The sequence below is a fragment of the Dipodomys merriami genome, unplaced genomic scaffold (genome assembly GCF_024711535.1).
Source record: "Dipodomys merriami isolate MVZ:Mamm:240054 unplaced genomic scaffold, mDipMer1.0.p SCAF_11, whole genome shotgun sequence".
Lineage (NCBI taxonomy): Eukaryota > Metazoa > Chordata > Mammalia > Rodentia > Heteromyidae > Dipodomys > Dipodomys merriami.
Window position 1 is genome coordinate 8,695,510 of NW_027202382.1, and position 25,420 is coordinate 8,720,929.

Sequence of the window (25,420 nt, forward strand, 5' to 3'; positions counted from 1 at the left end):
TTGAGTTTCTAAGTATTTACTAATTCAGCAAACATTTAACAAGAGCCATCATGTGTCAGACACTGTAAGATTTGCTGGTACTTTAGAGATTAGAAAACCAGAGTGGTATGAAACTCAGTGTCCTAAGAGGAAACAGGCATTTGGATGGATAACTGAAGAATAATCATGAGAGAGATGTGCCTAGGATACTGTGCTCCCAAGAGAAGGGCATCCACTATCCTTCTGTGGCAGAAGCAAGACACCACAATTCCCACCAGCAAAGGACCTGCCCAAACTAAATTGCAAAGAAGATAGAAATTAGCATGAAAATTAAAAATAAAGATGAAAAGAAATCAGTTAAATAAAGATGTAGGAAGTCAGAAATTCAAGAACCGAAACAATTAAAATTTAAGGAGGTAAGAGATAGAAAAGTTGGGATCATATTCAGGAAAGAAACTTCTTTGGAAATGAAGTATTTGGATAAAAAAACTGGGAAGAGAAATGACTGGGAACAGTTCTTTGTTTCTGTTGTGTAACAGGATTCCAGAAAATGCCTAGCTATCTATGAGCTTCCTCAAAGGAATACAATATATTATATCATCCTTAAATGTACTTCAACAAAAAAATGCAATGTTTGCTGTGTGAAATATATATACATATATGTTTATGTGGGCATGTCTATGTGCTTTTGTGTGTGTATATGTATGTATATATCTATATATCCACAGTCACATATGCATAGGTGTATATATTTCTACATATACATGTGCATGTACACATGAACACAGAACTAAGTGACAGAGCAAAAGCTAACCCTGTTTCATATTCATATTCATAAAAGATCACAAAATTAAAGTTTTCGTGTGCTTGCCTGAAAGGCAAACTTCTGTCCAGTCTAGGAGATATTAGAAAGATAAGGACTTTCATTTTTGGTTTTGAACAGAGATTATAAAATAGCCATTGGTAAGGAATTCAAAAAATGCTCCCAAAGAAGTCATAGATTTTGACAGAAAGTGTTATGAAAAAGTTTATTGTCTATGAATATATATACATAAAGATGCATAAAATATATCTTGAGCCTTCCCTTTATTCAATAGGTCAATGAAGTAATTGATCAAGAGGCATTAGAGCAGCATGATTAAATGCATTATCTCTGAAGTTAGCCTGCCTGGTATTTAGTGCTGGCTCCTTTTCCCTATTTCTATGAGTACTTTCCAGTAATCACAAACAACCTAGTTGCTCCAACCTTCAGTGATATCATCTATAAAATGATTATAGACCGCACCACACATGATTGCAATGAAGATTAAATGATGTAATTCACATAAACCACTAACATGTTGGATCTTATGACATGAAAACCCAGTAGCATTCTCAGAACTATTACACCTATACCAGAAATTATCCCAAAATGCAGAAAGGAGAGGCTTGGAAAGTATGAATATGATGAGATGGGGCTGACTAGTCTTTGTGATGTCAGCTATAAATTCACTAGCATAATAAACATCTTTTGTAAAGAACCATCCATTTCTCAAAACAGAGAACCATTTGTCATATTGCCTTCCATTTATTCCTGTCATTTTGACTTGCTTCATCTATAAAAATAAACCTTAGAAAAACAAATCCATGCATTGTTTATAAAATGTAGGAACCCAGTCTGCAAATTTGCTGAAAATTAGGGCATTCATACAACCCCAGACTTGAGTAAAAGAATGCTAGCCATAATGATTAATCCCCAAATGAATCAAAGAAACTACTTTTTAAAATTTCATCTTTTCTCTCTCTCCTCTCTCTGTCTCTCTCTCTGTCTCTCTGTCAGACCCTCCCCTTTCCTCTGTCTCCGATCTACCCTCTTTCTCTGTTTCTGTGTGTGTGTGTCTCTCTCTCATCTCCTCTCACTTATATCTTTCTTCTGGAAGATAATTTTTTAAAAGACTCTTTGCCAAGATTTTGAATTGCTTGCATTAATAAGATCAAAGGAATGCAAAAATGTGTCCAAAAATCCAAATGCAAAGGCAGACATTTCAGAGTTTGTAATATTTAGAGTTAAATTATAAAAAGCAAATATTCTGGAGGCAAAGAAAGAGCCTAATGATGAAACTCAAATTTGTATTGAAACTCTGTGTTTTGTACATGTAAGTATGGATTTGTTTTTTAATTGGTAGAAGAACACATTTGGGATAATATTTTTTAAAAAACTTGTTGATATAAATACCCGTGTGAAAAATAAAAAAAAAACAAACTTGTTTCCATGTCTGACTTGTTTTTCTGTCCTGGAATAAGAGAACTATTTCTCCCTTGTGTATAAGATGGTAGGAACTCAGATCTTCAAGCACTAAGAATGTTTTTTGAATTCTAAAACTAAGATGAGCTAAGCCTGGTGGCTCACACTTAAATCCTAGCTACTCAAGAGGCTGAGATCTGAGGATCCTGGCAGAACAGTTGAAGAGACTCATATCTTGAATTGATATGCAAAAAAGCTAGAAATGGATGTATGGTTCAAGTGGTAGAATACCATTCTTAAGCAAAAACAGCCAAGAAACACACACACACACACACACACACACACACACACACACACACACACACACACACACACACACACAAAACAACAACAACAAAAACCACCTAAGATGATGTTTTAAAATGTGATTAAGTTTAAAAATAATAATGGGTTTTGTTCTACAATTGAAACCAAAGGTCTAACTTCTCCCATTGTCCTTATATTTTCCTGTAAATAAAATCTTGTAAACCTAAGAGTCTCTTTTTTGGCTTAGGTTTATAAAACCTTTATATGATTCCTCTAGGGTTGACAATCCTCATGTTAAACCCTTTTACCAAAGGTTTACAAATTGAAATGGCTCTCAGGGGAATTTTTTTCTGCCCAGTTAGTTCTGTTACTGCAGTCTTTGAAGTCAGAGATTATTGAGATAAAACTGATTAGAAAAAGCCAAGCCCCTCTAACTTCCCACACCAAATTGGTCAGCAAAGCAGAAATCAAAGGGCTTGCAGAGCTTTCTGGTTTTATGTTATTAAAGAACTGACACTGGTAAACAAAAGCCTTGTTTACTCTATATCTGTTCTCAGAAAACAATGCCTCCAAGCAACTTTCCCCACAACACACACAGAGCACCAAGTCTTGATCAGAGTCTAGATTAAATGTACTACTTCCCTTATTGACTCCAGGACAAAGTCACTTCCTACAGATTCAACAAAGCACAGTTTGGCAACTACATGGGATAACAAGAGAATTAAACAAAAACTGAAGACCCTGGCCTTATGAAGGAAACACAAAGAAATTTATATGTGGGGGGGGAGGTGTGGGTGTGTGTGGGTGTGTATTCATATATATGAACATACATATATGTTTATAAATGTGTATACACACACACACACACACACACACAAACCCTCCATGCCCTTCCCAGAATCTGAAGTTTTATGGTGCCTCTAATCTTTTTTTAAAATATATTTTTATTGTAAAGATACTGTACGGAGGGGTTACAGTTACATGAGTAAGGTACTGAGTACATTTCCTATGGAGCATTGTTACCTCCTCCTTTGTTTTTCCTCTACCATCCCTTCCCTCCCCACCTCTACAACTCCTCCTTCCCCCACCAAAGTTGTAAAGTTCATTTTCAATATAGTGTCGTGTACATCTCATTGTTACAATGAGTCAAGCTATATCCCTAAGCATTTTTCCCTTTCCCCCAAATTAGAAAAATGTATATAAAAGATGCAGGAAACCGAAATCAAGTACAGTGAAAACAGGGGTTATACTGTGGGGAAGGAACATACCAAAGAAACAAAAAAAAAAATCACATAGTACATTATACATATGTTAAAAAACAATAGCAAGAAAAAAAACCACTTGTGTCTCTATCTTGGGGTTCATTTAGCTTAACATCATCTTATATGGTCATATGTTCATAGCTTTTGACCTTTTCTGCTTTCCTAGACATATACTAGTTATTGCAAATAAGGGAAACCATGGGACCTATGTTTCTTTGGGCCTGGCTTACTTCACTTAATATAATGTTTTCCAAGTCTTTCCATTTCCTGACAAATGAGGTGATATCATTCTTTCTATACATATATATGTATATATATGGCATGTATGTATGTATGTATTATGTATGTATGTAGACCACACTTTCTTGATCCATTCATCTACTGAGGGGCATCTGAGTTGATTCCATATCTTAGCCATGGTAAATAATGCTGCGATAAACATAGTTGTACTGGTAGCTTTAGTATGGCTTTGTGATCATTTGGGTAAATGCCCAAAAGCGAGATTGCTGGGTCATAGGAGCTGTATGTGTAGTCTTTTGAGTAATCTCCATACTGCTTTCCAGAGTGGTTGAACACATTTACACTCCCACCAACAATGCAGGATTCCCTTTTGGCCACATCCCTTCCAGCATCTGTTGCTATTAGAGTTCTTGATTATAGTCATTCTAACTGGGATGAGGTAGAATCTTCATGTTGTTTTTATTTTCATTTCTTTTATGGCTAGAGAAGTTGGGCATATTTTCATGTGCGTATTGACCATTCTTATTTCCTCTTCAGAGAGGTTTCTCTTTAAGTTACCCCACTTATTTATTGGGTAGTTGTTTCTTTGAGGATTTGTTGTTGGGGGATTTAATTTTTTATTATTGTTATTTTTATTGTGAAAATACTGTACAGAGGGGTTACAATTACATGGGCAAGATAATGAGTACATTTCTTATCAAGCATTGTAGCCTCCTCCTTTGGGGATTTAAATTTTTGAGTTCTAAGTCCATTTTAGATATGAGACCCTTGTCCATCATATGGTGCCTCTCATCTTAAAATACCAATTCAGACTTAAGGTTTCTTTCCTAGTTCCAGGGAGATAGCATTATACATGGTAAGCCCAACATTTTACTTTTGTTCTTGCTATTTTTCCAACTATAGGAAAAAATATTTAAGTAGCTCCCTCATATATGTGTGGCATGGTCTAAAGGTTCCATATGAATTGATGAACACTGGCAACATTTTTATCTTTCTCATGCTCTTTTTGTATATATTCTTATTATAAAAATACTATACAGAGGGGTTACAGTTACATGAGTAAGGTAATGAGTATATTTCTTATCGAGCATTGTTATCCCCTCCTTTGTTTTTCCTTTACCATCACTTCCTTCCCACCTCCCCAACTCCTTATTATCTTGGAGTTGTCATACAAAGAGGTTACAATTCAACATGTCAGTTTTTTAGTACAATGCATCTCGTTCATCATCATCACCTTCACCATTCACCCCCATCTCTCCCAACCTCACCATCCCCTCAATTTACCTAGTTCCCTTTATGTACATTAACCATTATGACTGCATTTACCCACCCTTCCTCTCTCATTGTCTGCGAGCCTTCCCTTGACCTCATTGCTCACTATAACACATGTGCAGCTACCTGGTATTCCTGGATTGTTTGAAAGTTACACTAACAGGATCCTCCCCTGCATCTACTATTCTTCAGTTAATATGTTTGTGTATATATGCCAATGTGTTTGCATATATACTGATAATTTAGCTCTAACTTCCACATATGAGAAAAAACATGTACCTTTTCTCTCTGTCTCTGTCTGTCTGTCTGTCTGTCTGTCTGTCTGTCTGTCTGTCTGTCTGTCTCTCTCTCTCTCTCTCTCTCTGAACCTGACTTACTTCACTTAACATAACTGTTTCCAGGTCCATCCATCTCCCTGCATTTCTTTTGAGAGCAGTAGCTGCTAATCTGTGAGATGAGTACACAAATGTTTATATACATATTGCAAGAACTCTGGCTCAAACCTCCTTGAGCGGTGGATCCTGCCCAGGGTTTAAATACCTACACTGACAGAACTCACGACTCCTAAGGCAGTCCATTTCTTTTGTTAGACAACTCATCGTGTACATCAGCTAAAACCCACTCACACTGAGCCACAATCTGCCTCCACCTACCACCTGGCACTTAGTTCCTCGGCTCCTGTTATCCGGGCCCAGGGAACCATCTGCATCTTTGGTCCTTACTTTTCCATGGTAAACAAACCCAGTTTCTTGAATTATTTCTCCTAATGTGGATTCCAGCCCCCGACCACTTACAGATGCTCCATTTCATTTTTAATGACATTTGTGTAATGTGGTGTGCACAGCCAGAGAGAATCAGACATGTGTGCCTAGCACAGTAGGTAGCTGATTACCCATGGCCTGGACAGGGTGCTTTTATTTTGTTTTGCTGAATACTAAGTCATTGGAAGACACAAGCAGCTGCTGATGGAACTTATTTGGGTTAGAAAAGAGTCTCCTTGTTTATGATGTGTGGCAGTGTGCCTAATGAGGGAAACTTTAAAAAGAGAGAGAGAGAGAGAAGGTGAGAACTAAAAATACCAGCCACTTCTAAATCTAGCAACGGCACCAGCAAAGAGAATCTGAGAAAATCTTTATGAAAATATTATTTGAATGACACTAGTTACATAATCATACAGCAAAAAAAGTTACTATCTTCCTGGAAGGAAGTATAAAAGAATATTGTTTTCTATAGCTTAGCCAAGTCTGTTTCTCTCCAAATCCCTCAGAGTTAGAGTCTCCAATAGAGGGAGGGAAATGAGCAAGGTAATTTACATAAAGAGCTGGGGGAAAGGGGCTTTTTGAGAAGGAAAGAATCAATACTCCAAAAGATGTTGACTACGAGGGACTAATGACAGGAAAATAGGAACATGCTCCTGAAACAAAATAGCCTAGGGGTAGGAAGCAGTAACAGTAGAAGGCTGCTTTCTCCTTACCATCCTAGAAGAGACTAAAAGACAGAACATCATCATTGTTCCTGTGCCCCATCCCAGGAACATAGTCTAAAGCAGGAGTTTTGTGAGTAAATCTAAGGAATTGTCATTTTTCTGAGGGTACATTAATTTTACAAGGAGAGGTTTATTGTGATATTATGTACATTCATACATACATACATACATACGTACATGTATAATACAATGAACCTGTATCAGACTGCCTTTCCCTGCATCTCTCTCCTTCATCCCTCAGGTTTGATGGTGTGTTTTCAAACATGTATGTAAAATACTGCAACCATACTTACCCTCCATGGCTCATCCCTCCCTCTGGTACCTGCCCCTCGACATAGATTATTTTACTTTGATTTATTTTAGTATGTACTGGGCTTCACCATAGTAATTTACACCACACCATGATAACTTACTCATGGAAACCTCATCTATTGCTCTCCACATCTCTATTACCCCCACCCAGCATTGTTCAATCACTGTCAGTGAATTTTCTTATGCTGTCTTTATCCATAGATAAGATGTATTATGGTATTAGAAGTTCAAATCAATTTTCCATGGAAGTCTCTTTCCTAAGTATAGTACTAACAGATTAGGCTCATCATCTCCAAGAACCATGAGCATAAATGGATGAAGCAGAAGTTTCAGCCATAACCTTGCCACTTTGAGGAGAACCCTCAGAAATCATTTTTCCAAAAAGGACTTCTCCACCTATTCCCAGCATAGAGTGAAGAGCTGAAAACATGAGTTCATATAGATTTAGGTTTGTAAGCCAGTTCTACTGTTCCCCAGCTGTGTGACCTTAAACATTTTTTAGGTATCTGAATCGCCCCACCTATATGGTAAAAATAATGTATCTAAAATACTGCTCTAAAATCTTAATAAAATGGTGGGTTCAAATTTTTAATATACAGTTTGGAATCAGATTTTTAAATGTTACTTTATATAACTCCTAGGCTGTCTAATGCAAAATATGGCATATTTGTAGAAAAGTACATAAAATGTAAATGATAGTTAAATAACTTGAAGGTAAATATCAGCATTCAGCTTTGCCTACTCTTATAATCTTAGAAAAGTTCTTTGCTTCTTTTTAGAATTCTTGCCTTTTCATCATTGCACAGTGCTCTCCAAAATTTTCAAGCTTGCTTTTAATTTTCTTGAAAACACTAAACTTAGTGACTTTAAAACTTTTGATGATTCTGCTGATCTCATTTTTATCGGCTTCTCTCTCCATGTGCCAAGGTCAACATTTATGATGTGATGGACAGGACATTTTTAGAAATAATTTCCACCCTCCAATAATATTACCTTCCCCCCCAAAAAAATATGTTTTGTTTCTTAAATCATGTGCCAGAAATCACCTTGTATTCATAGAGATTAAGCATTTCAAGTGACACAAGGCTGATCTGCCTGCCTGCACAGACACCCTTAACCAAGAAGTGGGGCTCTCTCAGTCCCTCTTTTGACAGACCCGTCACTCTAATTTTTGTTGTTTGTCTCACAGGACTGTCAAAAATATCACTCAGTATTTTGATCCGCAATCAACAAAGGTAAACAAATTGAATACTGGCTTCACTTCTGCAGCCATCTGTGTGTCCACATGTTGACTTCATAATCCTTCTATATGACACTGGCCGGTTAGCTCAGTCGGTTAGAGCGTGGTGCTAATAATCCTTCTATATACCACCTCTGTGCCTTCAAGTACATGTGCCATATAACATTGCAGTCAATAATAGGCACCTATACAATGGCATACACATACCACAGAGTCAAGGCATGTAATATGCTACATAACAGTTTGGGTGCACATATTCTGTGATATTTTGAACAAGAACAGGATTATCTTACAAGTTATCCTTCCTTAAGCCACAGATGGCTGAGTATGTGTCCTTTAATGTTGTGCAACCATTTTTGTGATCTTTGTTGAAAATCCTGGTTAGAATCACCTATTACTAGAAGTGAATGTCTTTCATCTTAATATAATTTTTTAATTACCTATGATAAATAAACCTAGCACCTAAATAGAATTAGTACTTTATTTGTACCTCTCTGGATATTTATGGCTTCTAACCCTGTATTATAATAATTTTTAATATACTCTTTCATTAGACTTTCAGGTCTTCTATGACACAAGTCATTACTATTAAGTGAATGAACAGACCTAAATGCCTTTCATTTGCATAAAGTAGATATTTCTGGAGCACATCCTCTAAATTATCTTGAATTATATAATGAATCATCTCAGCAAAAATAAAAAGTAGAATAGAGTCCCAAATGCTAATTGGAATTTGCATTAACAACCTTTTCTAGACTTCATATAATAAACAGTTGCATACCTGCAGCCATAAATATCAGTATTAGGATGCAGCAAATGAAAGCTTGAAAATGAAAACTGGTTGCAGTTTTGATATTGATCTGCATATTTTATTCCATATCAGCACACGTGACTTAAATTGTGTAGTCATTGCTCTCATTAAATTCATAAATTCCCTCTGGAATTCATGGCAGCCATCTGGCTAAATATTGGCTTCTTCCATTTGAAACTCAATTGCACTGAAGTCACTGAATCTCTCAATCAATTACAAAGTATCTGAGCTCTTAAGCTTTACATTGATTGACCACCATTTTTCTAATGGAGTCACAGCCTCTGTAATTACCTATTTGACAGGAGAGGTGCCTGCTTCTGAAGGCTATATATCCAAGCTCTTCATTTACCTAAAATGTTAGTTGGCAGCCCTTATAAATGCATCAGCTACAAAATGTGATTAGAGTTAATATAAGTGCAACAAAATGATGTTCTCATCTCATCTCTCCTTATTGCATATGGTTGCCACATATTACCCAATAACATGGATTGCATTTTCAAAGTCACTTTAGTGTACGTTTTTATTTTGTAATTCATCAGGAGTCAAAATTTATGCATTTGCACACACCTTCATATCAAGAAGCATACAAAAAATACTTCTTGATTGAAAAAGCTAGAATACCTTTTCCCAAATACATTCTGGCCCTCACAACATGAAACATATTTGATCATGGCTTTTTAATAGGCACAGGGAAAAAGTAATTAGGAGCCTTTTTCTTAATTTACCAGAGGTGATAGAACACGGCTGTTGGATTCAGATACACAATTCAGATTCCAAGTCAATTAAGCCACTGATTGCCTTCGTAGTATAGGTTAAATTTTTTAATCTTTCTGAGTCTGTCTCTTTATTACACTGAGATATCAATATCACTTTACTTTACTAATTATACTAAGATAATAATTTACCATAGTACTTTTTGTAAGGTTAAAATAATAAAAACAAGGCATCTGGCATCATACTTATAAATTATTAAGCTTTTATATTATTAAAGTTTGGTTAGCTAAAAGCTGCAACTACCTCAAAATCTCAGTGGTTTACAAAAGCAATCACTAGTTTCTCAGGAATCTCCAAGTTGTCTGTGGCTCCTCTGAATGAAGCTGCACTTAACCCTAGTATGCAGGTTGAGTTCACTACCACTCCATGAGGCTTGTATCCAAGACTCAGAATATAGCAATGACTTCTGTGCTGGACATATTCTTCTCATTGTGGATAAAAGTGCAAAAAACATGAAGAAAAGTGGACTTCACCATCTTTGCCCACTTCCCATTGATTATGGCAAACCGTTCTAAATCAATGTGACAATGATGCGCATTTTACCCACTGGGAATATAGACCCAGAACAGGAGAGAAGGAGCAGCTGTAAAAAAAAAACACATTCCACTAATAGGAGTCATAATTAGTGGGTGGCCTGCCATGTTTTGTTCTGTGATAATGTCCTGAGATATCATAGCAAATCATAGAACGTTCCTACTTACCAAATCCAGGAGACTAAGCCTTCTTATTAGATGATTTGGATGCTTCCTTTTAAGTTACTCCGATTATTCATCTAACAGTCATGAATAATTGAAAAAAAAGATTGATTAAAAGTCAGTACTTCTACAAAGATGCTTCAAAAATAAAACATATACATATTCAATTTTTTATTTCATATACATACATCCCATAGGAGTCTGATCAGAGTCTGAATGCTTATTGAACTCTAAAAATAACCCAGCCAGGCACTGGTGGCTCATACCTGTAACCCTAGCTTCTTAGAAGGCTGAGATCTGAGGATCATGGTTCAAAGCCAGCCCTGGCAGAAAAGTCTGTGCAACTCTTATCTCCAATTAACCACAGAAAACCAGAAAGAAGTGGTGCTGTGGCTCAAAGTAGTAGAGTCCTAGCTTTGTGCAAAAGACCTCAGAGAAAGTATTCAGGCCCTAAGTTAAAAACCCCATGACCAACAAAACAAAGAAAAAATCTCCAGTTGGATGTTGTAGGAAGAAAAGGGAAGTCATATTTATCCTTGGAATAGAGAGTCTTTTTAAAAACTTTCATTTTAACTGTTAATTATTACTTTGTTAATAACTACCACATGTTTTTGAAGCATGTATGAGCCAAAGGGAAAAGAGTGAGTGAGATGGGCAGAGGAATAATTAAGAAACTTCTTGAAAATGCGTGTGGAGAGTCCCCAGGAACAGGTTATTAACAACTTTTGAGCAGACTTTAAGAAGTTCAACCTATCCCACTTCGAACTCCCTGAGGAAATCATACTGAACTGAGTAGTACGCCCCCTCCCATCGCTATGGTACTGCAGGGAGGCTTTATCAGACAAATAGCTGTTCATGGGTGGCTTTCTTGCATCAGCCTCAGCAGACTGTGCTGTAGCTTTACCCAGTTCTCTATAAAAAGCCAGCATCTATGAGTCCAATTTCTCTCAAGAGGAAGGAGGACTGAGACTCAGTTGGTAACTGAACTGAAAAATCAGCGTGTGGTATATATCCTTTGGCAACTGAATAATTAATGTATAATAATCATGACAATCATTTTTACTCTTATTTTATTGTTCTTTTGGCCTTTCAGCTACCCTGAAGGAGGTAATATTTGACTTGAGCCTGAAAAAATGGACAAGATTTCAATAGTTTAATTTGCAAAGGAAGAGGGACATCTAAAATGAGTTCATACAAACAGAAATGGCCTTAAGTAACTAGTACATAGTATGGTGAAGAGAGGGAGAGGAAAGGATAGAAATGTAAGTTGAACAAAATAATTTAGGGCCCAGAGATGGTCGCTCATGCCTCTCATAGTGGCTTCTCAGGATTCTAAGATCTGAGGATCGTGGTTCAAAGACAGCCAAGACACAAAGTCCAGGAGACTCTTATTTCCAATTTAATCAGCAAAAAAACTGGAATTGGAGGGGTGGCTCAAGTGGCAGGCATAAGCCTTGAACAAAAATAAAATAAAATAAGGCAAGTGATAAGCCCTAATTTCAAGCCCCAGTACTGGCCCAATGAATCAATAAACAAAGAAAAAAATAGATAAGTTTGGAGATTTTGAAAAATCCCAGCAATGAAATAAAAGTCCTTATGACCTACTCTGCAAATAATGCTGAAAGAACAGGAGAATAAAGAGACAAAGAAGAAAACAAACACAATGTGTTTTCTTGCCATTCCCCACAGCTCTGGTAGGGCTCACACTGAGTGTGTTGTACATCTAAAGTAGTTTGCTAAGAAGATCCACCAACTTTCCTTCACCCTTCCCTGTGAGTCTTACTATGACTCATGAGATTTACCACAGACTTGTTTGATTTTTGAATACTGTCTTTGCCACTTACACGCTGTGTAACCTCAAGCAAGTTCTTTAAGCCCCCTAGGCTTTCATATGCCCATGGAAGTACTGCTGGGTTGTGAGGACACAGAAAGGATGATGCTTGCAAAGATCTAATAAAAGGTCTTGCACTTAGCAAATATTTGATGCCCACTAGCTATTATTAAATGAGAAACAGACATCAATCAAGTTCAACTTTAATCCATGTGGTCCATAGCTTATCACCTCTCTTTGACTCTCATTAACTGTCTCTTCCAGGTTTATGCCTTGTTGCACACAATCATAATAAACAGCAGGCCTCTAGACACTTTCCCCCCAGCTAGCACCAATTTATACACAACATTTACCTAGGCCATACTCCTCCATCTTGTCCACAAAATTACCCCAAAATTATTTGCCAAATGCTTAACAATAAAAAATATGGAACATTTTATGTTTTAAATATCAGGAAATAAAACCACATGATATGGCTTGCTCTGATAAGCCTTCATCATATCTAGAGATCAGGGCTTTTCTTTTTAATTCTTCCCAAATCTCTTAATATTCTCTTTAAGTCGTTTGTTAGAAATCACCTAAAATGTTATAATCTGCATTTCTACTTCCTACATTCCTCAGAGCTGAACTGCATTAATGTTCTATACAATATCCTCAATCAGAAATCTGTAGTACAAAGCCATAGTAATCAAAACAGCTTGGTACTGGCACAAGAACAGACCTGAGGGCCAATGGAATAGAACTAAAGACCCAGAAATGAACCCATAGACCTTTAACCACCTTATCTTTGAGAAGGGAGCTAAAAAAAATAGAATGGAAGAAAGACAGCCTCTTCAGTAAATGGTGCTGACAAAATTGGTTAATCACCTATAGAAAACTAAAGCTAGATCCTTATATATCACCCTGCACCAGAATCAACTCCAAATGGATCAAAGACCTTGAAGTCAAAGCAGACACCCTGAAACATTACAGGAAAAATTTGGAGAAACTCTGGGGCTCCTTGGCACAGGCAGAAATTTTTTTAATAAAGACCCAGAAACACAATAAATCAAAGAAAAGTTGGACAAATGGCATTACATGAATCTGCAGAGCTTCTGCATGGCAAAGGATGTAGCTAGCAAGATCAATAGAAAGCCCACAGATTGGGAGAAGAGCTTTGCTAGCCATACAACAGACAAGGGTCTCATATCTAAAATATACTTAAGGGACTGGGAAGGTGGCTCAGTGGTAGAGTGCTTGCCTTGCATGCCTGAGGCCCTGGGTTCCATTCCTTAGCACCCCATAAGCAAAACGAAAAAGCTGGAAGTGGTGCTGTGTCTCAAGTGGTAGAGTGCTAGCCTTGAGCTGAAGAGCTTAGGGACAGCGCCCAGGCCCAGAGTTCAGGCGCCACGACTGGACCCAAAAAATAAAAATAAAAATAAAATAAAATATACTTAGAATGCAAAAATTTAAATCCTCCAAAAACAAATCCTCAAAGAAACAACTGCCTGATTAATAAGTGGGCTAAAGACTTAAAGAGAGACTTCTCTAAAGAAGAAATAAGAATGTCCAATAGACACATGAAAAAATGCCCAACTTCTGTAGCCATAAAAGAAATGAAAATCAAAACAACATTGAGATTCCACCTTACCCCAGTTAGAATGGCTATAATCAAGAACTCTAATAGCAACAGATGCTGGAGGGGATGTGGCCAAGAGGAAACCCTACTGCATTGTTGGTGGGAGTGTAAACTTGTTCAACCATTTTGAAAAGTAGTATGGAGGTTCCTCAAAAGACTCCATGTGGAGCTTCCCCCTATGACCCAACAATCCCACTTTTGGGCATTTACCCAAATGATCACAAATAAGACCATACTAAAGCTGCCAGCCCAACTATGTTTATTGCAGCATTATTCATCATAGCTAAGATATGGAACCAACCCAGATGCCACTTAGTAGATGAATGGTTCAAGAAAATGTCAGATATATATATATAGTATGTATGTATGTATTTATATATATATATATATATATATATATATAATGGAATGCTATGCCTTCATCAGAAAGAATGATATCACCCCATTTGTTAGGAAATGGAAAGACTTTGAAAAATTATACTAAGTGAAGTAATCCAGGCCCAAAGAAACATAGGTCCTAATAACTAGTATATGTCTAGGACAAGCAGAAAAGGTCAAAAGTTATGTACATATGACCATATAAGATGATGTTAAGCGAAATGAACCCCAAGATAGAGATACAAGTGGTTTTTTCTTTCTTGCTGTTGATTTTAATGTACTTATAATGTACTGTGTGATATTTTTTCTTTTGTATGTTCTTCCCCCATGGTATAACCCCTGTTACATTTGTTTCTTTTGTATGTTCTTCCCCTAGGGTAAAACTCCTATTATACTATATTTCTTTTTTGTGTATGTTCTTTTCCCATGGTATAACTCCTGTTATACTATATTTTATTCCAGTGCCCTGCATTTTCTATATATACATTTTTCTAATTTGGAGAGGAGAAGGGAAATAACAAAAGGATACTGGTTGACCCATTATAGCAATACAATCTAAAAGACACTATGTTGAACATGAACTTTTCAACTTCAGGGGGTGGGAGGAAGGAGTTGGGGAGGTGGAGAGGGAAGGGATGGTAGTGGAAAAACAAAGGAGGGGGTAACAAGGCTGGATAGGAAATGTACTCATTACCTTACTCATGTAACTGTAACTCTCTGTATAGTATCTTTACAATAAAGTATATATATACATATATAGTAAAAAAGAAATCTGTAGTAATTATTTCTATACTAAATACAGAGACAACTGTAGAAACCTTAAAGGGATTTGATTTAGCTCATCAGTAAAATAAATGTACTAAGAGGGTCAACTCCAGCAGCCTTGCAATTGACTTGACTTGTTTGTTTTTCCTAAAAGTATAGGTCTATCTTTATGGTACAGACATCTATCTGATCAAAAACATGAAATGTGGTTTTAATGGTGTTGCTTGGGAGTTGTTTATACTTATCTATCAGTAAGGTACCCTGGAGGCCTCTGACTTCAGCTCTGGTCACATAGTAATAAGATACCCATAAAATATCCACACAGCTGACAGGACATTAGCTCTCCATCAGACTTTATCTTGGACTTTCTGGCTCTGAGGTTTTACATGCACATGTTTTGTCTATATTGATTTATTAAATGTATGCAACACACATAGGTAGGAACTATACTCTTCAATCCCATTTTACAAGGCACAGAGGTGTTAACTAAATTTCTCAAGGACACATAATTTTGAAGTGGAAAAGATGATATACTAGCTCCAGAAACCATGCTTTAGAATCTATCCTGAAAATATTGGCTAATTATTCAGATCCTATTAAAAATCACTAATCACTCAATTATACACCTGAATGAAAAATTCCTGGCCCCCTTTTATTTAAGTTTGCTCTTTAATATTAGAAATTCATGTATTAAGGCCTTAAATTCTGCCAGTCCACACAATGCCTCTCCAAAAGAAATAAGACCAAGAACAAACTCCAGACACACTGTAGTAATGGAGTTGTCAAATCTGAGAGGGGTTTTCCTGTGTGACACAAACAGAAGCAGGTGGTCCAATGCAGTGTTATCATATTGGTAGCATTTTATTGAGAGTAAAAACCATTTGCTGAAACGAGAATAATAAAAACGAGGCGTTTCTTTCCTCTAGTCTCCAGACTGAGACAAAAGAAATAAGTTCACAAGAATACACATGATGTAACAATGTAAATTTTAAAAAGAAATAAAGTCCCATAACTGTGGGAGCCTCTCTATGCAGAGGAGAGCTGAGAGTTCAGCAGTGACCCAAAGATACAAAGTGCTAATTCTAAAAAGAACCAGGATACTCCAGGAAGGTCTGGATCTATTTCTCACTCTACTGAACAGGCTTATCTTGCCCAGAAAGAATAACAGCACTGTGTAATTTAATTATTTTTACAGCTCCTTTTTAAATGTGAAATAAAACTATTTCTAGAAAAAAAAAGAAAAAAGAAAAAACTATTATCCTGTAGAGTAGGTGATTCCAAACCAATAATTGATTTTCTGCTTCTCAAATTCTTATATCAAAAAGCCAAATTTATATGGAGTTGAGGAAAGGACCAAAGAAATCTGCAACACAAACCAGCATCTTTAACAAAAAAATATAAAGGAGGACCTCCCACATTTCAATGCTTTCTTCTTTCCTGGCTCTTTTTTCTGCTGTCAGGACAGTAAATCATTTAACATCAACATCTTGTAGAAAAGAAGAGAGGAGAGTGCAAATAAATACATATCTGAATTTATGTTTTGACTTCCTTGAACTATTCCAAAATAAAAAAAATTGGAACATTAAATCATTTAAATAAAATTAAGCATATACCTAGGCCCCCAGCTAAGATGTATATAGTACATTATACCAGAAATGGAATGGAATCTTATAGGATGAGCAGGGCTGAAGCCAGGGGCCTGCTGATCTCCATGTGCACAGCAGACAGAAGATATACTTGATTCCCACAGAGTAACAGGAAACCACAGAATACCTCATTACAAAGAAGGGAGAATGAATCACTGACTGAATTCAGGGGTAAAGCAGGATTACTTACTGGAGATTGGAGATGCTGATAGAAGTTTCAAGGGCTTTCAGGTGGTTGAAAAACCACTGTGCAAAAAAAAAAAAAAAAGCACATGAAGTAAACACACATGCAAAAAAATAACAGACCCAAGCTTCGTGTGTGTGTTTGTGTGTGTGCGCGTGTGTGCGCGTGCGCGTGTGTGTGTGTGTGTGTGTGTGTGTGTGTGTGTGTGTGTGTGTGTGTGTGTGTGTGTGTGTGTGTGTGTGTGTACGCCTAGGTACTGCCCCTTAGTTGTTTTTTGTTTTGTTTTGTTTTTTGGGTTTTGTTGTTGTTGTTGTTGTTTTTGCCCAAGGCTGATGATCTACCATTTGAGATATACCTCTAATTCTAGTTTTCTGGTGGTTAGTTGGAAGTAAAAATCTCACAGACTTTTCCCAGGCTGGCTTCCAGCTACGATCCTCGGATCCCAACCTCTATAGTGACTAGGATAACAGGAATGAGCCACCAGCAGCCAACTCCAAGCCAAACATGCATCTTTTTAAAGGCCCAAATCAAACCAGAACCATCAATATGACAATGGAATACTGAAGGACTTTCATTCAAAGGATAGAGACTTAGGAGTGGAAAAATAGAAAACTTTACTCAGAGCACAGAGAAAGCCTCAAACTTAGGAAAAAGAAAGACAAATCAGCTCCAATTTGTTGGAAATAATGGTGAAATTTCAAATCACTTTAACATAAATTATGTTTAACATCATCCTGTACGCAAAGGCAAGACTCCAATACATAAAAATTACAAAAGTCATGAGCTGAAAATACAGATATAAATCAAGAACCGACAGAATGAAAATTATATCATTTGAAATTCTACTATTAATATGGAAATTTTAATAACTTAATGAAGGAAATAACTTTCAGATACTTATACTCCCCATGAAGTGCGGTAACAACTGCAAAGCTTCAGACATTCTAAAAGCCCTAAAGCAACTTCTGTACTAGAAGGATAAAGAATTATACTTTACCAAAGACAGTTATAGCAAAGAGATAGATAAAGTGAAACCACAGATCTGCTCAACTAATCAAAAAATAAGCAGAGAAAGAGAAAAAAGAGACCAGGAAAGAACAGAAATGATCACATTGGATAGAAACATAAGATCCAGTTCCATGATACTAATAACAATATTCAAATATGTTATATTTTAAATGAAGCCACATAAAACAAAGGAAGATAATACTTAAAATATTTTAAGTTATATTTTAAACTCAGTTCAGTGAGCATATTTAAAAAAATAGACCTGTTAAAGGCTAGGTATGGTGACGCATACCTATAATCTCAGCACTCAGCAGGCAGAGGCAGAAGAATCATAAGCTATAAGCTCCAAGCCAGCTTGGTCTATATAGTAAGACACTGTCCCAAATTAATTAATTAACCTGTTTTTAAATGGACAAAGGATTTGAACAGATATTTCTCAAAAAGAAGGCATAAATGTCCAATAAGCATATTAGCAAATGTTTAGCAGCATCACTAATCATCAGATCAATTCAAATTTAAATCACAGAGAGGCATCATCTCACATGGCTATTATAGAAAGAAGGCAGGCGGGCAGGCAAGCAAGAAAGAATGCAAGAAGGAAAGAATGCAAGAAGGAAAGAATGCAAGAAGGAAAGAAAGAAAGAAGGAAAGAAAGAAAGAAAGAAAGAAGGAAAGAAAGAAAGAAAGAAAGAAAGAAAGAAAGAAAGAAAGAAAGAAAGAAAGAAAGAAAGGAAGGAAGAAAGGAAGGAAGGAAGGAAGGAAGGAAGGAAGGAAGGAAGGAAGGAAGGAAGGAAGGAAGGAAGGAAAGACAGAGAAAGAAGGAAAGAAGGAAAGAAAGAAAGAAAGAAAGAAAGAAGGAAGGAAGGAAGGAAGGAAGGAAGGGAGGAAGGAAGGGAGGAAGGAAGGGAGGAAGGAAAGAAAGAAAAAGAAAGAAAGAAAGAAAGAAAGAAAGAAAGAAAGAAAGAAAGAAAGAAAGAAAGAAAGAAAGAAAGAAAGACAGACAGAGAAAGAAAGAAAGAAAGAAAGAAAGAAAGAAAGAAAGAAAGAAAGAAAGAAAGAAAGAAAGAAAGAAAGAAAGAAAGAAAGAAAGAAAGAAAGAAAGAGAAAGAATGAGGAAAGTAGTTGCTTGGCAGAAATCAGGAGAATTGTAGTTTGAGTCTGGCCAAGACAGAAAGTTAGTGAGACTCCCTCTCAAAAAGTAAGCCAGAATCTAGGCATCAGTGGCTCATACTCTTACCTACTCAGGAGTATAAGATCTGAGGATTGTGGTCCAAAGCTATCCTGGATAGGCAAGGCTATAAGACTCACCTCCAATTAGCCACTAAAAAGCAAGTAGTAGTACCGTGGTTCAAGTGGTAGACCTCTAGCCTTGAGAACAAAAGCTCAGAGACAACTGATAGATTGTATTGAACTCAAATATACAGAAGTGCATGAATATAGGAGGAAGCATGGCCCTACTCATTACACAGCACTACACTGCCTCAGCCGACAGAGGTGGTGTGGAGACATTCTGGCCTAAGGTAATTCCAGCTGTTTTTGTTATATTTTGGAAGTACAAAAGTAAAGTTCGTGATTAAACATTAATTCTCAACCTTCCCCCCTGGGAAGCTCTTTTAAGCACATGGTATGACTGATTATTTTTAAGTTTTAACTAAGCAAGTCAGCTAGTTCACAGGATCTGAATCTTTAGATTTAACTACCATGACAGATTTCCATGCTTACATTAAAATATGGACAAGTCCCTGCTTTTCTGTGACACTATCTTTTCTTTTTCCCCCAGCAGCAGTAGGGACAAGCTGGCACCAATTTCCCATTATCCTCCTCCTGAAGGGCATGCATAACTCACTTAATTGCTTCACACTACAGTACACTGCTATTTAGAACCAGTCTCCCTTTCTTTCCATTGTAACAGCATGGAAATAAATCAGCAATTTTCATACATTAGGAAACATAAGCACGCCAAAGCCTAATTCATACTTACGTGATTAATAAACCAAAGCACTTAGATGAAATATACTGCATGACACAAACCCCATTCCATTAGAACGGTCATTTGGGTGTGAGCTATCACCTGGGATTGTCCCTCTGCTAGGCCTCGTAACACAGCCCTACTACGGAAACTTGGAAGTTCCTGTGGGTGAGAGCTCTCCTTTCGATTGGAAAATGGAGGGGAAAAAATGGGGAGTCCACTATCCTGCTTTTGTAAGTGATATTGGCTATTCATGAGCTACGAGCAGCCAGCATGACTCTGAGCACATATATTTTTTGCATCTTGTTTATTAATGGACAGAAAAGCTAGCCTGAAAATGAAATTGATTTTATTCACTTAGGATTTTATACTCCATTGCACAACCACAACCCAGCAAATTCTTCATTAAGAGAGATAATTACTTTAATGAAGATTAAATATAATTTTAAATTCACATTTGTCTTTATCTACCTAATGCAGGTCTGAATTATCCCTCTCCCCCCACCAAAAAAAATGTTCAGAAATAAATAGGTACCCCTTCAAAAAAAATACTACTTCATCTCTTCAAGCAGAAAAAGGTCTGAACTGGCAACCATTCCTGAGTTTCTTCTTCTTTTCCTCTTTTTCTCTATCTATATTCAGATATTCTGCTTTTTAATTTTGAGAAGTTGACAGAGGCTTCGGGATAGTAACAATTAATATTGGAGACATTCAATTAACTTTAAAAAGCTGTATCTATGAGAGGTACATAGGGAGACAAATATTAGGACTAAAGAATTGTCGGATTGAATTTAGAAATATCCTACTTCCTTAAGACAAAGCATTTCTACTCCACATGTCAAGGACAGGAAGCTAAATGATATTGAATGGATTAGTGTTAGTCATAAATCATGTGGTTTTTGAATTGTTCATCATTAATAGCATTTGAGCATTCTTGTGGAAAGAGCATGTGCCAAGGAGAAAGAAAAATACAAGTTTTGACTCCTGGACTCTCATCTAATCAAATGCCAGGTCTTAATTTCAAGATGCACTGCAACCATATGAAAATAGCAAAAAGAACCTAAAGGAAAATCTGCCACTCAGCAGGGATCAGGGAGGAGAAGAAGAAACAGGTTCTGTTGGGGAAGTAGGTACTGGAGAGAGGGTATTGGGATACTGAGAGTTAAAGAGAATGTATATGGTTAAAATAGATAGTTGGCGAGTATGGTAAGTATGAAAAAAGAGCAATTAAACTTGTTGAAAATGTGTTAGGAAGAAAGAGGAGAGTGGGGGAGAGTGATAAAGGTGGGAAGACTGAGTGGAGTACCTGGTATACATGGGTGGGAATGTCATACTAATTTTAAAAGGTTCCCTATTACATCTGAATCTGGGGCTCATCATTCGTAAGATGGGGCTGAAATTCTACTCTTAAGATCAGAGAAGAGAGCATCTGGCACAGTGTGAGCATGCAACAAATGAACTAAGTCCCAATTCTCTCATTAATTCTCTTAGAAAGCCTCAAACACTACATTACAGCCCATTCCTCCCTAGGCAAGGACAACACTTGATTCTGCAGAAGTGACCAGTAGTTTTGCCCCAGACTCTTCCAGTTACTGATGTAAGAGGTAGGTTGGGCCAAAGGAGCAACACAAAGACTTGTCAGACTCTCTAGCAGATGTAGGCACAGCTCTTAATGTTTGGACATTCATGTCCCATAGAGAAAAGGAAAGTGAACCTTACTTGGAATATATAACTGGCTCCCAAATGCAACATTGTCAACAATAGCTCTTATTCGCTGAACAGTGACTCATGGTGTATTACATATGTTACTTTATTTCATTGGGGTTACATTATAATTCATCATCCAAATCAAGGGCACTTTCAGAGTAAAAGGGATGATTTCTACAAATAATTATATCAAGACAATAGGCATACGTCTTGTGCAAATGGCTCTGCACAAACCAAATCTATACTCATTTTATATTTAATTCACTCAATCGCTCTATGAGATATAGAACTCCCTCCTCATTTTGCAGAAGGAAATTGATTCATAGAGGTTAAAAGCACTGAGTCCAAGGACATGCAAAGTGGCAAATGGCAGACCCATGGGTTGAAATCTCTGCAAGATGCCAAAGGTTCTTTCTTCTAACAGATTCCCTCCTTGAAACCCTTTATTCAAGTTATCAACTATCAAATGGCAGTATTCATTTTGTTTTGAAAGCCAGCCTTTATTGAGTGAATAGCACATTTCAAGCTCTGGGTCATGACTTCCAAATGCTATAGCAAAACAGGAGAATAAAAGGGTGAAATTGAAGTGATATGATGCCAAAATTACTTCAAAATATAAGGCAATTGTATCCTAATGAGTATCCAGTTCATTTTTGAGTGTTCAGTGCAGCCTTAATGCTGAAGCCCTGAGCTAATATTTATTCCAGTATAAAGAATGGCAGTCAATAGAGCCAGACATCAGTAAACCTGTTTCCCCAAGTGCTGGTCTAGATTCTCATGCACCCAGTGAATTTTGTGATTTGAGCAGATTCACTACTGATTTTAGTGATCTACAATCATGAATAAATATGATTTGCTTGTATAACAATCCATAATCTTTTCTTTTTCCACAGAACTTAATAGACACACCAATGTTGAGATGATTGACAGCCTTCTCCATGGTGTTTCTGTAAATGAATCATGGATAACAAACCTCTTTACCTTTTGTCCTAGGCTGACAATCACTGTTTGTATTTTCCATGTCTCTTTGCACACCAAGAAAGAGGCTCAGCCTAGCCTCCCACCCACTGGCATACACACAATAGAATTTAGATTCTGGCAGAGAAATAATAACTCAAATCAGTCACAAATTCCAAGCATCCTTTATCACAACCACGAAGGGATGACCATCCTTACAGATAAACTAAGCAACCCCTGACCCTACAAGTTCTTCAATTATCCTGCTACTTCAATTATCCTGCAAAAGAGCCCAGCTTGGGATCTCAGAAGAAATGTTGAATCAAATTTAATTCTACTTCTCTGAAGTTGTATTCTCTCAACTGTTACTCAAACACAAGTCTTAAACTTCTCAACTATAAAAAAAAAATTGCTTCTCCAACCTTAGGAAGCAGGGCTATCACCTGAGGTTCTACCGTTCATTAAAAACTCATGTCTGGGCCCTACCCTGGGATGTTTTGATTTGTTAGGTTTGGTGCACAGAAAGAGAATTTTTATTACTAAGTTTCCAAGTGATGATCATGCAGGAAAGATGGCAATGATGGACCACATTCTGAAGATCGCTAACAGTACATAGCCACACAAAACTCACAGTTTCTGTAAAGATGTGAAGAGATCAACAAAGATGCTGGCTCATTATAAATTATAGTCATTGCTGACTCAGAATCAGCCAGTCAAAGTCCAAGAGTCCTAGTAGGAATAAAGCCTCGGAACAGGTAATCATTTATAACAAACAAAGTACAAGATTTAATTATAACACCAATCTTACTATCATTCATTCTAAAATGTAGTTAAAAAATGGGGTACCAGTCTCATTTTGTGCACTTTCCCCAACCCTCCCAATTCACTGTTCCATTAGAAAATGTGATTTTTGGTTCCCAAAGACTATTTGTCCTTTAGCCTCAGCTGCATCTCCTCGGTATCCAAACCTCACTTTTAAATCTTGATTAGAACTTTAAAAACAAAACACAATCTCCTCATTACAACAATACAAAGGAAACAGAGGAAGTCATATTTACTTTTCTGAAAACCAGAATCTTCCCTCATAGCCACTGACAATCCTATGATCAGCCAGAGTCCTTCACTTTGTCCTTGTGTACAGCAACTTGGTGATCAGAGAACTCGCCTTCCCTCCCCTCCCTTCCCCCCCTTCATTCCAGCTTTCTCTTTTTGCAACATTATTTAATCTCTCTGTTGCAGCTTCTTGGGATTAGCTACAGCATCTATTAATAGTTTTACTTCTGTTTACAGTTCCAAGGGAGAGAAAAATCGCTCGTTCCATTTCTCCAATCTTAAAGATACGTCTTCTTGCAGTGGGAGCAAGATGTACAAGCCCTGTGAATAACCTATTTCCACAATCATTCCACTGTAAAGATGCTAATGTACTTCTATGCAGAATGGATCCATTTAATAGGCAGAACAAGTTGGATATAACCTCTTTAATTGCTTTCAGCACACCGATTATCATCCTGTGTCACCTATTGTAGAATGCAAAAATGTTAACAAAAGCACTTACTAAAGACATTATTGGGAATTAAAAAACAAAGAACCATCAGTTGTCACTAAATATGCCTTTCATGTTCCCAAATGAAATGCATTTGTGCACTCAAGATACAGGATAGAGATGTGCAGGCCTGCCATTGTCAGATGCAAACATCTTCATTAGATTTTGATCCAGCTGCTGCAAGATCTATAAAAAGAGCTATCTAAGCTGGCAACTCATTATTGGTTATTTCAGAGAAACTTCGGAAAAGCATTCCTAAACCTACACTGATCTTTTCTGACAACTTCCCCAGCCTGGCAGTTTGTTCGCGAAGAGTGACAATGTAAGCCTCAGCCAAGTCAGAGTGGTACCTCAAAGGAAGCAGCCTGTCCGTGGCTGTTAAAAAGCCACAATTGCTGAGCCACCCTGTATTCCCAGACACCCTGAGCTGTAAATCTCTCTCATCCCCCAATCCTCCTGTTCTGACCTAACTGCTTTTCTTTAACAGCATATAAATGAAAGTGGCCAAACCTAAGTCTTTATAGACCAAAACGGAAAGATTAATATGTACAATGTCTCATAACATCCTTTCTCCATTGTAATAAATCTTTTCATGCATATTGGCAGTCAGCTCATTTTTACACAATGTTTTCTACAGACTGGCTGTTTTAGGAGATGGGGAAAGACTAGGCAAGGGAACACACAAGAAGGAAGAAGGAAATAAACAAAAAAAAGAAAAATTTTATAAAAAGGAGAGGAAATAGGGCTCTGGAGATGGTTTATAGAGGCTATAGGAAGGAAACTACAAATGTTAAATGACTTGGAATTCTTACATTCTGTTTGAACAAGACAGCCTACAAAGACTTGAATTGCATTTATATTAATCTTGGCCCCTGCTATCTTGACCTGGAGACATTTTCAGTCAGGTCCAGGTCTCCAGAGGCCCCTGATGGACAGACACAAGACAAACAACTCACAAAAGACAACTGTCAGAAATGTCACTGTCATTTATGAAGTACTCTTCCCTGCCCTCTCATACATACATACACACACACATATACACACACAATCTATCCATATGTATATATAAATATATATATGTGTGTGTGTGTGTGTGTGTGTGTGTGTGTGTGTGTGTGTGTGTGTGTGTGTGTGAGTGATATAAAGGAACACAAAATTGCAGTTATTATTACAGGGACCACTAACTAACTAAGTCTGCTTCAAAGATTGCTAG

At 37.0% G+C, this 25,420-nt stretch overlaps 1 long non-coding RNA gene across 1 annotated transcript in view; it reads right to left on the reverse strand.

The window, feature by feature from the left end:
• The window catches only part of LOC138816001 (uncharacterized), a 69,252-nt gene extending 58,596 nt beyond the window's left edge, over nucleotides 1-10,656 (reverse strand). Inside the window, exon 1 of the long non-coding RNA XR_011368536.1 lies at nucleotides 10,608-10,656. This is a non-coding gene — a long non-coding RNA (uncharacterized lncRNA). The remainder of the gene's footprint in view (nucleotides 1-10,607) is intronic.
• Nucleotides 10,657-25,420: the final 14,764 nt, after the last annotated feature.